Consider the following 18,103-nt stretch of genomic DNA (forward strand, 5'->3'; position numbering starts at 1 on the left):
TAACACACTCTAATATATCCCACACCCACACTGACACTAACATACACACAACCTACAGTGTAACACACTCTAATATATCCCACACCCACACTGACACTAACATACCCACACGCTACAGTTTAACACACTCTAATATATCCCACACCCGCACTGACACTAACATACCCACACCCTACAGTGTAACACACTCTAATATATCGCACACCCGCACTGACACTAACATACCCACACCCTACAGTGTAACACACTCTAATATATCGCACACCCGCACTGACACTAACATACCCACACCCTACAGTGTAACACACTCTAATATATCCCATACCCACACTGACACTAACATACCCACACCCTACAGTGTAACACACTCTAATATATCCCACACCCACAGTGACACTAACATACCCACACCCTACAGTGTAACACACTCTAATATATCCCACACCCGCACTGACACTAACATACCCACACCCTACAGTGTAACACACTCTAATATATCCCACACCCGCACTGACACGAACATACCCACAACCTACAGTGTAACACACTCTAATATATCCCACACCCGCACTGACACTAACATACCCACACCCTACAGTGTAACACTCTCTAATATATCCCACACCCACACTGACACTAACATACCCACACCCTACAGTGTAACACACTCTAATATATCCCACACCCGCACTGACACTAACATACCCACACCCTACAGTGTAACACACTCTAATATATCCCATACCCACACTGACACTAACATACCCACACGCCACAGTGTAACACACTCTAATATACCCCACACCCCCGCACTGACACTAACATACCCACACCCTACAGTGTAACACACTCTAATATATCCCACACCCGCACTGACACTAACATACCCACACCCTACAGTGTAACACACTCTAATATATCCCACACCCACACTGACACTAACATACCCACACCCTACAGTGCAACACACTCTAATATATCCCACACCCGCACTGACACTAACATACCCACACCCTACAGTGTAACACACTCTAATATATCCCACACCCGCACTGACACTAACATTCCCACACCCTACAGTGTAACACACTCTAATATATCCCACACCCCCACTGACACTAACATACCCACACCCTACAGTGTAACACACTCTAATATATCCCACACCCACACTGACACTAACATACCCACACCCTACAGTGTAACACACTCTAATATAACCCACACCACCGCACTGACACTAACATACCCACACCCTACAGTGTAACACACTCTAATATATCCCACACCCACACTGACACTAACATACCCACACCCTACAGTGTAACACACTCTAATATATCCCACACCCACACTGACACTAACATACCCACACCCTACAGTGTAACACACTCTAATATATCCCACACTCGCACTGACACTAACATACCCACACCCTACAGTGTAACACACTCTAATATATCCCACACCCACACTGACACTACCATACCCACACCCTACAGTGTAACACACTCTAATATATCCCACACCCACACTGACACTAACATACCCACACCCTACAGTGTAACACACTCTAATATATCCCACACCCACACTGACACTAACATACACACAAGCTACAGTGTAACACACTCTAATATATCCCACACTGACACTAACATACCCACACCCTACAGTGTAACACACTCTAATATACCCCACACCCCCGCACTGACACTAACATACCCACACCCTACAGTGTAACACACTCTAATATATCCCAGACCCACACTGACACTAACATACCCACACCCTACAGTGTAACACACTCTAATATATCCCACACCCACACTGACACTAACATACCCACACCCGACAGTGTAACACACTCTGATATATCCCAGACCCACACTGACACTAACATATCCACACCCTACAGTGTAACACACTCTAATATATCCCACACCCGCACTGACACTAACATACCCACACCCTACAGTGTAACACACTCTAATATATCCCACACCCACACTGACACTAACATACCCACACCCTACAGTGTAACACACTCTAATATATCCCACACCCACACTGACACTAACATACCCACACCCTACAGTGTAACACACTCTAATATATCCCAAACCCCCACTGACACTAACATACCCACACCCTACAGTGTAACACACTCTAATATATCCCACACCCACACTGACACTAACATACCCACACCTACAGTGTAACACACTCTAATATATCCCACACCCACACTGACACTAACATACCCACACCCTACAGTGTAACACTCTCTAATATATCCCACACCCACACTGACACTAACATACCCACACCCTACAGTGTAACACACTCTAATATATCCCACACCCGCACTGACACTAACATACCCACACCCTACAGTGTAACACACTCTAATATATCCCATACCCACACTGACACTAACATACCCACACCCTACAGTGTAACACACTCTAATATATCCCACACCCGCACTGACACTAACATACCCACACCCTACAGTGTAACACACTCTAATATATCCCACACCCGCACTGACAATAACATACCCACACCCTACAGTGTAACACACTCTAATATATCCCACACCCGCACTGACACTAACATACCCACACCCTACAGTGCAACACACTCTAATATATCCCACACCCGCACTGACACTAACATACCCACACCCTACAGTGTAACACACTCTAATATATCCCACACCCGCACTGACACTAACATACCCACACCCTACAGTGTAACACACTCTAATATATCCCACACCCACACTGACACTAACATACCCACACCCTACAGTGTAACACACTCTAATATATCCCACACCCGCACTGACACTAACATACCCACACCCTACAGTGTAACACACTCTAATATATCCCACACTCGCACTGACACTAACATACAATCACCCTACAGTGTAACACACTCTAATATATCCCACACCCACACTGACACTACCATACCCACACCCTACAGTGTAACACACTCTAATATATCCCACACCCACACTGACACTAACATACCCACACCCTACAGTGTAACACACTCTAATATATCCCACACCCGCACTGACACTAACATACCCACACACTGCAATGTAACACACTCTAATATATCCCACACTGACACTAACATACTCACACCCGACAGAGTAAAACACTCTAATATAACCCACACCACCGCACTGACACTAACATACCCACACCCTACAGTGTAACACACTCTAATATATCCCACACCCACACTGACACTAACATACCCACACCCTACAGTGTAACACACTCTAATATATCCCACACCCACACTGACACTAACATACCCACAACCTACAGTGTAACACACTCTAATATATCCCACACTGACACTAACATACCCACACCCTACAGTGTAACAGACTCTAATATATCCTACACCCACACTGACACTAACATACCCACACCCTACAGTGTAACACACTCTAATATATCCCACACCCACACTGACACTAACATACCCACACCCTACAGTGTAACACACTCTAATATATCCCACACCCGCACTGACACTAACATACCCACACCCTACAGTGTAACACACTCTAATATATCCCACACCCACACTGACACTAACATACCCACACCCTACAGTGTAACACACTCTAATATATCCCACACCCACACTGACACAAACATACCCACACCCTACAGTGTAACACACTCTAATATAACCCACACCACCGCACTGACACTAACATACCCACACCCTACAGTGTAACACACTCTAATATATCCCACACTGACACTAACATACCCACACCCTACAGTGTAACACACTCTAATATATCCCACACCCGCACTGACACTAACATACCCACACCCTACAGTGTAACACACTCTAATATATCCCACACCCACACTGACACTAACATACCCACACCCTACAGTGTAACACACTCTAATATATCCCACACCCGCACTGACACTAACATACCCACACCCTACAGTGTAACACACTCTCATAAATCCCACACCCACACTGACACTAACGTATCCACACCCTACAGTGAAACACACTCTAATATATCCCACACCCGCACTGACACTAACATACCCACACCCTACAGTGTAACACACTCTAATATATCCCACACCCACACTGACACTAACATACCCACACCCTACAGTGTAACACACTCTAATATATCCCACACCCACACTGACAATAACATACCCACACCCTACAGTGTAACACACTCTAATATATCCCACACCCACACTGACACTAACATACCCACACCCTACAGTGTAACACACTCTAATATATCCCACACCCACACTGACACTAACATACCCACACCCTACAGTGTAACACACTCTAATATATCCCACACCCACTGACACTAACATACCCACACCCTACAGTGTAACACACTCTAATATATCCCACACCCGCACTGACACTAACATACGCACACCCTACAGTGTAACACACTCTAATATATCCCACATCCACACTGACACTAACATACCCAGACCCGACAGTGTAACACACTCTAATATATCCCAAACCCACACTGACACTAACATACCCACACCCTACAGTGTAACACACTCTAATATATCCCACACCCACACTGACACTAACATACCCACACCCTACAGTGTAACACACTCTAATATATCCCACACACACACTGACACAAACATACCCACACCCTACAGTGTAACACACTCTAATATATCCCACACCCACACTGACACTAACATACCCACACCTTACAGTGTAACACACTCTAATATATCCCACACCAACACTGACACTAACATACCCACACCCTACAGTGTAACACACTCTAATATATCCACCACCCACACTGACACGAACATACCCACACCCTACAGTGTAACACAGTCTAATATATCCCACACCCGCACTGACACTAACATACCCACACGCTACAGTGTAACACACTCTAATATATCCCACACCCGCACTGACACTAACATACCCACACCCTACAGTGTAACACACTCTAATATATCCCACACCCACTGACACTAACATACCCACACCCGACAGTGTAACACACTCTAATATATCCCACACCCACACTGACACTAACATACCCACACCCTACAGTGTAACACACTCTAATATATCCCACACCAACACTGACACTAATATACCCACACCCTACAGTGTAACACACTCTAATATATCCCACATCCACACTGCCACTAACATACGCACACGCTACAGTGTAACACACTCTAATATATCCCACACCCACACTGACACTAACATACCCACACCCTACAGTGTAACACACTCAAATATATCCCACACCCGCACTGACACTAACATACCCACACCCTACAGAGTAACACACTCTAATATATCCGACACCCGCACTGACACTAACATACCCACACCCTACAGAGTAACACACTCTGATATATCCCACACCCACACTGACACTAACATACCCACACCCTACAGTGTAACACACTCTAATATATCCCACACCCACACTGACACGAATATACACACACCCTACAGTGTAACACACTCTAATATATCCCACACCCACACTGACACTAACATACCCACACCCTACAGTGTAACACACTGTAATATATCCCACAACCGCAGTGACACTAACATACCCACACCCTTCAGTGTAACACACTCTAATATATCCTACACCCACACTGACACTAACATACCCACACCCTACAGTGTAACACACTCTATTAAATCCCACACCCCACTGACACTAACATACCCACTCCCTAGAGTGTAACACACTCTAATATATCCCACACCCACAGTGACACGAACATACACACACCCTACAGTGTAACACACTCTAATATATCCCACACCCACACTGGCACTAACATACCCACACCCTACAGTGTAACACACTCTAATATATCCCACACCCGCACTGACACTAACATACCCACACCCGACAGTGTAACACACTCTAATATATCCCACACCCACACTGACACTAACATACCCACACCCTACAGAGTAACACACTCTGATATATCCCACACCCACACTGACACTAACATACCCACACCCTAAAGTGTAACACACTCTAATATATCCCACACCCACACTGACACGAACATACACACACCCTACAGTGTAACACACTCTAATATATCCCACACCCACACTGACACTAACATACCCACCCCCTACAGTGTAACACACTGTAATATATCCCACACCCGCAGTGACACTAACATACCCACACACTTCAGTGTAACACACTCTAATATATCCCACACCCACACTGACACTAACATACCCACACACTACAGTGTAACACACTCTATTAAATCCCACACCCCACTGACACTAACATACCCACTCCCTAGAGTGTAACACACTCTAATATATCCTACACCCGCACTGACACTAACATACCCACACCCTACAGTGTAACACACTCTATTAAATCCCACACCCCACTGACACTAACATACCCACTTCCTAGAGTGAAACACACTCTAATATATCCCACACCCACAGTGACACGAACATACACACACCCTACAGTGTAACACACTCTAATATATCCCACACCCACACTGGCACTAACATACCCACACCCTCCAGTGTAACACACTCCAATATATCCCACACCCACACTGACACTAACATACCCACACCCTACAGTGTAACACACTCTAATATATCCCACACCCACACTGACACTAACATACCCACACCCTACAGTGTAACACACTCTAATATATCCCACACCCCACTGACACTAACATACCCACAAGCTAGAGTGTAACACACTCTAATATATCCCACACCCACACTGACACTAACATACACACAACCTACAGTGTAACATACTCTAATATATCCCACACCCGCACTGACACTAACATACCCACACCCTACAGTGTAACACACTCTAATATATCGCACACCCGCACTGACACTAACATACCCACACCCTACAGTGTAACACACTCTAATATATCGCACACCCGCACTGACACTAACATACCCACACCCTACAGTGTAACACACTCTAATATATCCCACACCCACACTGACACTGACATACTCACACCCTACAGTGTAACACACTCTAATATATCCCACACCCATTGACACTAACATACCCACACCCTACAGTGTAACACACTCTAATATATCCCACACCCACACTGACACTAACATACCCACACCCAACAGTGTAACACACTCTAATATATCCCACACCCACAGTGACACTAACATACCCACACCCTACAGTGTAACACACTCCAATATATCCCACACTGACACTAACATACCCACACGCTACAGTTTAACACACTCTAATATATCCCACACCCACACTGACACGAACATACCCACACCCTACAGTGTAACACACTCTAATATATCGCACACCCGCACTGACACTAACATACCCACACCCTACAGTGTAACACACTCTAATATATCGCACACCCGCACTGACACTAACATACCCACACCCTACAGTGTAACACACTCTAATATATCCCACACCCACACTGACACTAACATACCCACACCCTACAGTGTAACACACTCTAATATATCGCACACCCGCACTGACACCCACATACCCACACCCTACAGTGTAACACACACTAATATATCCCACACCCACACTGACACTAACATACCCACACCCTACAGTGTAACACACTCTAATATATCCCACACCCACACTGACACTAACATACCCACACCCTACAGTGTAACACACTCTAATATATCCCACACCCACACTGACACTAACATACCCACACCCTACAGAGTTACACACTCTAATATATCCCACACCCACACTGACACTAACATACCCACACCCTACAGTGTAACACACTCTAATATATCCCACACCCACACTGACACTAACATACCCACACCCTACAGTGTAACACACTCTAATATATCGCACACCCGCACTGACACCCACATACCCACACCCTACAGTGTAACACACACTAATATATCAGACACCCACACTGACACTAACATACCCACACCCTACAGTGTAACACACTCTAATATATCCTACACCCACACTGACACTAACATACCCACACCCTAAAGTGTAACACACTCTAATATATCCCACACCCGTTGACACTAACATACCCACACCCTACAGTATAACAGACTCTAATATATCCCACACCCACACTGACACTAACATACCCACACCCTACAGTGTAACACACTCTAATATATCCCACACCCACACTGACACTAACATACCCACACCCTACAGTATAACACACTCTAATATATCCCACACCCACACTGACACTAACATACCCACACCCTACAGTGTAACACACTCTAATATATCCCACACCCACACTGACACTAACATACCCACACCCTACAGTGTAACACACTCTAATATATCCCACACCCACACTGACAATAACATACCCACACCCTACAGTGTAACACACTCTAATATATCCCACACCCACACTGACACTAACATACCCACACCCTACAGTGTAACACACTCTAATATATCCCACACCCACACTGACACTAACATACCCACACCCTACAGTATAACACACTCTAATATATCCCACACCCACACTGACACTAACATACCCACACCCTACAGTGTAACACACTCTAATATATCCCACACCCACACTGACACTAACATACCCACACCCTACAGTGTAACACACTCTAATATATCCCACACCCACACTGACAATAACATACCCACACCCTACAGTGTAACACACTCTAATATATCCCACACCCACACTGACACTAACATACCCACACCCTACAGTGTAACACACTCTAATATATCCCACACCCACACTGACACTAACATACTCACACCCTACAGTGTAACACACTCCAGTATATCCCACACCCGCACTGACACTAACATACCCACACCCTACAGTGTAACACACTCTAATATATCCCACACCCACACTGACACTAACATACCCACACCCTACAGTGTAACACACTCTAATATATCCCACACCCACACTGACACTAACATACCCACACCCTACAGTGTAACACACTCTAATATATCGCACACCCGCACTGACACTAACATACCCACACCCTACAGTGTAACACACTCTAATATATCGCACACCCGCACTGACACTAACATACCCACACCCTACAGTGTAACACACTCTAATATATCCCACACCCACACTGACACTAACATACCCACACCCTACAGTGTAACACACTCTAATATATCCCACACCCACACTGACACTAACATACTCATACCCTACAGTGTAACACACTCTGATATATCCCACACCCGCACTGACACTAACATACCCACACCCTACAGTGTAAGACACTCTAATATATCCCACACCCACACTGACACTAACATACCCACACCCTACAGTGTAACACACTCTAATATATCCCACACCCACACTGACACTAACATACCCACACCCTACAGTGTAACACACTCTAATATATCCCACACCCCACTGACACTAACATACCCACAAGCTAGAGTGTAACACACTCTAATATATCCCACACCCACACTGACACTAACATACACACAACCTACAGTGTAACACACTCTAATATATCCCACACCCACACTGACACTAACATACCCACACGCTACAGTTTAACACACTCTAATATATCCCACACCCGCACTGACACTAACATACCCACACCCTACAGTGTAACACACTCTAATATATCGCACACCCGCACTGACACTAACATACCCACACCCTACAGTGTAACACACTCTAATATATCGCACACCCGCACTGACACTAACATACCCACACCCTACAGTGTAACACACTCTAATATATCCCACACCCACACTGACACTGACATACTCACACCCTACAGTGTAACACACTCTAATATATCCCACACCCATTGACACTAACATACCCACACCCTACAGTGTAACACACTCTAATATATCCCACACCCACACTGACACTAACATACCCACACCCAACAGTGTAACACACTCTCATATATCCCACACCCACACTGACACTAACATACCCACACCCTACAGTGTAACACACTCCAATATATCCCACACTGACACTAACATACCCACACGCTACAGTTTAACACACTCTAATATATCCCACACCCACACTGACACTAACATACCCACACCCTACAGTGTAACACACTCTAATATATCGCACACCCGCACTGACACTAACATACCCACACCCTAAGTGTAACACACTCTAATATATCGCACACCCGCACTGACACTAACATACCCACACCCTACAGTGTAACACACTCTAATATATCCCACACCCACACTGACACTAACATACCCACACCCTACAGTGTAACACACTCTAATATATCGCACACCCGCACTGACACCCACATACCCACACCCTACAGTGTAACACACACTAATATATCCCACACCCACACTGACACTAACATACCCACACCCTACAGTGTAACACACTCTAATATATCCCACACCCACACTGACACTAACATACCCACACCCTACAGTGTAACACACTCTAATATATCCCACACCCACACTGACACTAACATACCCACACCCTACAGTGTAACACACTCTAATATATCCCACACCCGCACTGACACTAACATACCCACACCCTCCAGTGTAACACACTCTAATATATCCCACACCCACACTGACACTAACATACCCACACCCTACAGTGTAACACACTCTAATATATCGCACACCCGCACTGACACCCACATACCCACACCCTACAGTGTAACACACACTAATATATCCCACACCCACACTGACACTAACATACCCACACCCTACAGTGTAACACACTCTAATATATCCTACACCCACACTGACACTAACATACCCACACCCTAAAGTGTAACACACTCTAATATATCCCACACCCGTTGACACTAACATACCCACACCCTACAGTATAACAGACTCTAATATATCCCACACCCACACTGACACTAACATACCCACACCCTACAGTGTAACACACTCTAATATATCCCACACCCACACTGACACTAACATACCCACACCCTACAGTATAACACACTCTAATATATCCCACACCCACACTGACACTAACATACCCACACCCTACAGTGTAACACACTCTAATATATCCCACACCCACACTGACACTAACATACCCACACCCTACAGTGTAACACACTCTAATATATCCCACACCCACACTGACAATAACATACCCACACCCTACAGTGTAACACACTCTAATATATCCCACACCCACACTGACACTAACATACCCACACCCTACAGTGTAACACACTCTAATATATCCCACACCCACACTGACACTAACATACTCACACCCTACAGTGTAACACACTCCAGTATATCCCACACCCGCACTGACACTAACATACCCACACCCTACAGTGTAACACACTCTAATATATCCCACACCCACACTGACACTAACATACCCACACCCTACAGTGTAACACACTCTAATATATCCCACACCCACACTGACACTAACATACCCACACCCTACAGTGTAACACACTCTAATATATCCCACACCCGCACTGACACTAACATACTCACACCCTACAGTGTAACACACTCTGATATATCCCACACCCGCACTGACACTAACATACCCACACCCTACAGTGTAACACACTCTAATATATCCCACACCCACACTGACACTAACATACCCACACCCTACAGTGTAACACACTCTAATATATCCCACACCCACACTGACACTAACATACCCACACCCTGCAGTGTAACACACTCTAATATATCCCACACCCACACTGACACTAACATACCCACACCCTACAGTGTAACACACTCTAATATATCCCACACCCACACTGACACTAACATACCCACACCCTACAGTTTAACACACTCTAAAATATCCCACACCCACACTGACACGAACATACCCACATCCTACAGTGTAACACACTCTAATATATCCCACACCCACACTGACACTAACATACCCACACCCTACAGTGTAACACACTCTAATATATCCCACACCCACACTGACACTAACATACCCACACGCCACAGTGTAACACACTCTAATATATCCCACACCCGCACTGACACTAACATACCCACACCCTACAGTGTAACACACTCTAATATATCCCACACCCACACTGACACTAACATACCCACACCCTACAGTGTAACACACTCTAATATATCCCACACCAACACTGACACTGACATACCCACACGCTACAGTGTAACACACTCTAATATATCCGACACCCACACTGACACTAACATACCCACACCCTACAGTGTAACACACTCTAATATATCCTACACCCACACTGACACGAACATACCCACACCCTACAGTGTAACACACTCTAATATATCCCACACCCACACTGACACTAACATACCCACACCCTACAGTGTAACACACTCTAATATATCCCACACCTGCACTGACACTAACATACCCACACCCTACAGTGTAACACACTCTAATATATCCCACACCCGCACTGACACTAACATACCCACACCCTACAGTGTAACACACTCTAATATATCCCACACCCACACTGACACTAACATACCCACACCCTACAGTGTAACACACTCTAATATATCCCACACCCGCACTGACACTAACATACCCACACCCTACAGTGTAACACACTCTAATATATCCCACACCCGCACTGACACTAACATACCCACACCCTACAGTGTAACACACTCTAATATATCCCACACCCACACTGACACTAACATACCCACACCCTACAGTGTAACACACTCTAATATATCCCACACCCACACTGACACTAACATACCCACACCCTACAGTGTAACACACTCTAATATATCCCACACCCACACTGACACTAACATACCCACACCCTACAGTGTAACACACTCTAATATATCCCACACTCACACTGACACTAACATACCCAGACCCTACAGTGTAACACACTCTAATATATCGCACACCCACACTGACACTAACATACCCACACCCTACAGTGTAACACACTCTAATATATCCTACACCCACACTGACACTAACATACCCACACCCGACAGAGTAACACACTCTAATATATCCCACACCCGCACTGACACTAATATACCCACAAGCTAGAGTGTAACACACTCTTATATATCCCACACCCACACTGACACTAACATACCCACACCCTACAGTGTAAAACACTCTAACATATCCTACACCCACACTGACACTAACATACCCACACCCTACAATGTAACACACTCCAATATATCCCACACTGACACTAACATACCCACACCCTACAGTGTACAACACTCTAATATATCGAACACACACACTGACACTAACATACCCACACCCTACAGTGTAACACACTCTAATATATCCCACACCCACACTGACACTAACATACCCACACCCTACAGTGTAACACACTCTAATATATCCCACACCCGCACTGACATTAACATACCCACACCCTACAGTGTAACACACTCTAATATATCCCACACCCACACTGACACTAACATACCCACACCCTACAGTGTAACACACTCTAATATATCCCACACCCACACTGACACTAACATACCCACACCCTACAGTGCAACACACTGTAATATATCCCACACCCGCACTGACACTAACATACCCACACCCGACAGTGTAACACACTCTAATATATCCCACACCCACAATGACACTAACATACTCACACCCTCCAGTGTAACACACTCTAATATATCCCACAACCGCACTGACACTAACATACCCACACCCTACAGTGTAACACACTCTAATATATCCCACACCCACACTGACACTAACATACCCACAACCTACAGTGCAACACACTCTAATATATCCCACATCCACACTGACACTAACATACCCACACCCTACAGTGTAACACACTCTAATATATCCCACACCCCCACACTGACACTAACATACCCACACCCAACAGTGTAACACACTCTAAAATATCGCACACCCACACTGACACTAAAATACCCACACCCTACAGTGTAACACACTCTAATATATCCCACACCCACACTGACACTAACATACCCACACCCTACAGTTTAACACACTCTAAAATATCCCACACCCACACTGACACGAACATACCCACACCCTACAGTGTAACACACTCTAATATATCCCACACCCACACTGACACTAACATACCCACACCCTACAGTGTAACACACTCTAATATATCGCACACCCGCACTGACACCCACATACCCACACCCTACAGTGTAACACACACTAATATATCCCACACCCACACTGACACTAACATACCCACACCCTACAGTGTAACACACTCTAATATATCCCACACCCACACTGACACTAACATACCCACACCCTACAGTGTAACACACTCTAATATATCCCACACCCACACTGACACTAACATACCCACACCCTACAGTGTAACACACTCTAATATATCCTACACCCACACTGACACTAACATACCCACACCCTACAGTGTAACACACTCTAATATATCCCACGCCCACACTGACACTAACATACCCACACCCTACAGTGTAACACACTCTAATATATCGCACACCCGCACTGACACCCACATACCCACACCCTACAGTGTAACACACACTAATAAATCCCACACCCACACTGACACTAACATACCCACACCCTACAGTGTAACACACTCTAATATATCCCACACCCACTGACACTAACATACCCACACCCTACAGTGTAACACACTCTAATATATCCTACACCCACACTGACACTAACATACCCACACCCTAAAGTGTAACACACTCTAATATATCCCACACCCGTTGACACTAACATACCCACACCCTACAGTATAACAGACTCTAATATATCCCACACCCACACTGACACTAACATACCCACTCCCTACAGTGTAACACACTCTAATATATCCCACACCCACACTGACACTAACATACCCACACCCTACAGTATAACACACTCTAATATATCCCACACCCACACTGACACTAACATACCCACACCCTACAGTGTAACACACTCTAATATATCCCACACCCACACTGACACTAACATACCCACACCCTACAGTGTAACACACTCTAATATATCCCACACCCACACTGACAATAACATACCCACACCCTACAGTGTAACACACTCTAATATATCCCACACCCACACTGACACTAACATACCCACACCCTACAGTGTAACACACTCTAATATATCCCACACCCGCACTGACACTAACATACCCACACCCTACAGTGTAACACACTCTAATATATCCCACATCCACACTGACACTAACATACCCACACCCTACAGTGTAACACACTCTAATATATCCCACACCCGCACTGACACTAACATACCCACACCCTACAGTGTAACACACTCTAATATATCCCACACCCACACTGACACTAACATACCCACACCCTACAGTGTAACACACTCTAATATATCCCACACCCGCACTGACACTAACATACCCACACCCTACAGTGTAACACACTCTAATATATCCCACACCCACACTGACACTAACATACCCACACCCTACAGTGTAACACACTCTAATATATCGCACACCCACACTGACACTAACATACTCACACCCTACAGTGTAACACACTCTAATATATCCCACACCCGCACTGACACTAACATACCCACACCCTACAGTGTAACACACTCTAATATATCCCACACCCACACTGACACTAACATACCCACACCCTACAGTGTAACACACTCTAATATATCCCACACCCACACTGACACTAACATACCCACACCCTGCAGTGTAACACACTCTAATATATCCCACACCCACACTGACAATAACATACCCACACCCTACAGTGTAACACACTCTAATATATCCCACACCCACACTGACACTAACATACCCACACCCTACAGTGTAACACACTCTAATATATCCCACACCCCCACTGACACTAACATACCCACACCCTACAGTGTAACACACTCTAATATATCCCACACCCACACTGACACTAACATACTCACACCCTACAGTGTAACACACTCTGATATATCCCACACCCGCACTGACACTAACATACCCACACCCTACCGTGTAACACACTCTAATATATCCCACACCCACACTGACACTAACATACCCACACCCTACAGTGTAACACACTCTAATATATCCCACACCCACACTGACACTAACACTAACATACCCACACCCTACAGTGTAACACACTCTAATATATCCCACACCCACACTGACACTAACATACTCACACCCTACAGTGTAACACACTCTGATATATCCCACACCCGCACTGACACTAACATACCCACACCCTACAGTGTAACACACTCTAATATATCCCACACCCACACTGACACTAACATACCCACACCCTACAGTGTAACACACTCTAATATATCCCACACCCACACTGACACTAACATACCCACACCCTGCAGTGTAACACACTCTAAAATATCCCACACCCACACTGACACGAACATACCCACACCCTACAGTGTAACACACTCTAATATATCCCACACCCACACTGACACTAACATACCCACACCCTACAGTGTAACACACTCTAATATATCCCACACCCACACTGACACTAACATACCCACACGCCACAGTGTAACACACTCTAATATATCCCACACCCGCACTGACACTAACATACCCACACCCTACAGTGTAACACACTCTAATATATCCCACACCCACACTGACACTAACATACCCACACCCTACAGTGTAACACACTCTAATATATCCCACACCAACACTGACACTGACATACCCACACGCTACAGTGTAACACACTCTAATATATCCGACACCCACACTGACACTAACATACCCACACCCTACAGTGTAACACACTCTAATATATCCTACACCCACACTGACACGAACATACCCACACCCTACAGTGTAACACACTCTAATATATCCCACACCCACACTGACACTAACATACCCACACCCTACAGTGTAACACACTCTAATATATCCCACACCTGCACTGACACTAACATACCCACACGCTACAGTGTAACACACTCTAATATATCCCACACCCACACTGACACTAACATACCCACACCCTACAGTGTAACACACTCTAATATATCCCACACCCACACTGACACTAACATACCCACACCCTACAGTGTAACACACTCTAATATATCCCACACCCGCACTGACACTAACATACCCACACCCTACAGTGTAACACACTCTAATATATCCCACACCCGCACTGACACTAACATACCCACACCCTACAGTGTAACACACTCTAATATATCCCACACCCACACTGACACTAACATACCCACACCCTACAGTGTAACACACTCTAATATATCCCACACCCACACTGACACTAACATACCCACACCCTACAGTGTAACACACTCTAATATATCCCACACCCACACTGACACTAACATACCCACACCCTACAGTGTAACACACTCTAATATATCCCACACTCACACTGACACTAACATACCCACACCCTACAGTGTAACACACTCGATTATATCCCACACCCACACTGACACTAACATACCCACACCCTACAGTATATCACACTCTAATATATCCCACACCCACACTGACACTAACATACCCACACCCTACAGTGTAACACACTCTAATATATCCCACACCCACACTGATACTAACATACCCACAGCCTACAGTGTAACTCGGTCTAATATATCCCACACCCACACTGACACTAACATACCCACACCCTACAGTCTAACACACTCTAATATATCGCACACCCACACTGACACTAACATACCCACACCCTACAGTGTAACACACTCTAATATATCCCACACCCACACTGACACTAACATACCCACACCCTACAGTGTAACACACTCTAATATATCCCACACCCGCACTGACACTAACATACTCACACCCTACAGTGTAACACACTCTAATATATCCCACACCCACA

General features: G+C 45.2%; 1 protein-coding gene across 9 annotated transcripts in view; it reads right to left on the reverse strand.

Moving 5' to 3' along the window:
• Positions 1-18,103, reverse strand: part of ltbp3 (latent transforming growth factor beta binding protein 3) — a 236,795-nt gene that overhangs the window by 80,701 nt on the left and 137,991 nt on the right. The window lies entirely within an intron of this gene.

This window comes from Stegostoma tigrinum, chromosome 42 (assembly GCF_030684315.1).
Source record: "Stegostoma tigrinum isolate sSteTig4 chromosome 42, sSteTig4.hap1, whole genome shotgun sequence".
Taxonomy (NCBI): Eukaryota; Metazoa; Chordata; class Chondrichthyes; order Orectolobiformes; family Stegostomatidae; genus Stegostoma; species Stegostoma tigrinum.